Source organism: Callospermophilus lateralis, chromosome 9, assembly GCF_048772815.1.
Source record: "Callospermophilus lateralis isolate mCalLat2 chromosome 9, mCalLat2.hap1, whole genome shotgun sequence".
In the NCBI taxonomy this organism is placed as follows: domain Eukaryota; kingdom Metazoa; phylum Chordata; class Mammalia; order Rodentia; family Sciuridae; genus Callospermophilus; species Callospermophilus lateralis.
The window spans coordinates 43,833,880-43,836,889 of NC_135313.1; positions in this window are offsets into that span (position 1 = coordinate 43,833,880).

Here is a 3,010-nt window from a genome sequence, read left to right on the forward strand (position 1 = left end):
TAGCAGAATAGCCAATCCCATGATTCAGACTCTGACTTGTTCAACCAACTGTCATTCTAAATGTGTGACTATTATAAAGTGGGACTATTCTATTGAAACAAACAGAAATGGCCAGAATAATATATAATTCATTATAAATCAATGAGAAGACACAACTTTGTAACTAACTTTTGAACTTCTGGTAAAAAGAGAAAAATATGTGTACATATTTATATGTGTGTCTGTGTGTTGGTAGTTCTATTTTAGTCTTTTGAGGAAATGCTACACTGTTTTCCATAGTGGCTTTACTAATTTACAATTCCACCAACAGTGTATAAGGGTTTCTTTCCCCCCAGATCCTTGCCAGCATTTGTTTTTTAAAATAGCCATCTGACTGGAGTGAGATGGAATCTCAATGAAGTTTTGATTTGCATTTCCCTATAGTCTGAAGATGTTGAGTGTTTTAAGAAACACACACACACACACACACACACACACACACATAAAACTTGTACTGATTTTGAGAAATTTCTGTTTATCATTTACCCATTAATTAATTGGATTAATTGTTCTTTGTTAAGATTTTTTAGATCTTTATTTATTCTGAATATTAATCCTCCCTCAGAATAATAGCTGGCAAAGTAAGATCTTGATTTCAAGAGGTCAGAAAATGCCACAGTGTTAAAAATAAAAAAGAAAGATTTTATAACATAAAAAAGCTGAAAAATTATCAGTAGGCAAAAACTACAAAAAATGTTTTAAAAAGTATATTATTTAGAAGGAATTTGATATCGATGAAAATATGTGTTTATCACTAAAGAATAAAGAGCCCCAGAAATTGTAACTACATGGATAAACATAAGATATATGATTAGGCTTACTTTTGCACAAATTGACAGGGTACCAGTCCCTAAGGTATTTATATCATTTAGTTGTCAAAGTATAGTACTATAAGCTTAAGAATTAATCAGCACATATGTTACATTTTAAATGTATCAATGACAAACAAAAGATAAATTTCTAAAATCTGCCACAATATAAAATTTTAATTATTTGCTACTCATATGTGGGATATAAGCATTTGGAAAATCTAGTCAATATAGATTCTTTGCACCACAATAGTATAAAGAAATCCTAGAAGATATCTAAACCATACCCTGTAAAAAAATAATGGAAGAAAATTTAAAAAAATCTATTACATTGTAATGTTCTGAAAAATATGATTTCCTAAAAAATTAGAACACATTTTAAGATAATAAAGTTATAAAGTCACAGTGTTATTGGAGTTCTGCTACTTTGTCTTTGAATTATAGGATTTAAAAAGACAAAATTTGATTTTTACGAATGTCAAAAACTAAGAACTGAGAAAAAATCTACTTTAGGAAAAAGGCAGCAACCTAAATAATTAATAGGCAGTAAAAATTTTGTGACATTAGACACACAACAGGGCATTTAGTCAACCTAAACATTTTAATAAATCCAGTTATTCTAGTATGTAACATACACAAGCCTTTGGGTATCTTCTTTATTCATGAAGCACATTCAAATGTTAACAACTCCTGACAGAGTAGCTTCTTGTAAAAAGGAGGGCCTTCTTTAGGCTCTTGCCACTGGTTACAGACCTCTCCCAGCTATGATACCCTCCTAGTCAGAGCCTTCTCCTTAACCTGGTTGCTCTTTTCCATTGAGTCTTTGCTTCCTGCTGACATTTCCTTGTTAAGAAAAATTATCCAGAGTTTGGAAATAAAGCCAACAGAGTACATAATAATGTCCTCTTAAAACATATAAGCAATGTTTTAAGAAGCCCTAGCTCTAGGGATCTTGTTAAGGTAGTCATATCCTGGGCCAACATTGTGAAGATTTGGGCCTACTTTTTCTTCTATTAGGCTAGGGTCTCTGTTCTAGTGCCTAAGTCTTTGATCCACTTTGAGTTAATTTTTTTTTTTTTTTTTTTTTTGTGCAGGGTGAGAGATAGAGGTTTAATTTCATTTTGCTACATATGGATTTCCAGTTTTGCCAGCACTGTTTGTTGAATAGGCTATCTTTTCTACAGTAAATATTTTTGGCACTTTTGTCTAGTATGAGATAACTGTATTTATGTGGGTTTGTCTCTGTGTACTTTATTCTGTACCACTGGTCTACAAGTCTATTTTGGTGCCAATACCATGCTAGTTTTGTTACTATAGCTCTGTAGTGTTTTAAGGTCTGGAATAGTAATGCCACCAGATTCACTCTTCTTGCTAAGGATTCCTTTGGCTATTCTGGGTCTCTTATTTCCAAATAAATTTCATGACTGCTTTATCTATTTCTATGAATAATGTCATTGAAATTTTAAAAGGAATCGCATTAAATCGTCTAATGCTTTTGGTAGTATGACCAATTTGACAGCATTAATTCTGCCTATCCAAGAGCATAGGAGATCTTTCTATTTTCTGAGGTTTTCTTCAATTTGTTTCTTTATTGTTCTGTAGTTTTCATTGTAGAGGTCTTTCACCTCTTTTATTAGATTGATTCCCATTCCAGGTATTTCACTTTTTTTTTTTTTGAGTCTATTGTGAATGAGATAGTTTTCCTAATTTCTCTTTCAGTGGATTGATCATTGCTGTATAGGAATGCATTTGATTTATGGGTGTTGATTTTATATCCTGCTACTTTGCTGAATTCATTTATTAGTTCTAGAAGTTTTCTGGTGGAATTTTTTTGGATCTTCTAGATATAGAATCATATCATCAGCAAACAGTGTTAGTTTTTTTTTTTACCTATTGTATCCTTTTAATTTAATTTTCTTTCTTCTGTTTATTTGCTCTGGTTAGATTTTTCAAGGCTAATGTTGAATAGAAGTGGTGACAGAGGACATCTTTGTTTTCTTTTCTTCCAGTTTTTAGAGGGAATGCTTTCAATTTTTTTCTCCATTTAGAATGATGTTGGCCTTGGGTTTAACATGTATATTTCTATGAAGAATGTCTTTTAGCTTTTACAATGTTGAGGTATGTTCACACTGTCCCTAATTTTTCTTGTGTTTTGAATGCTC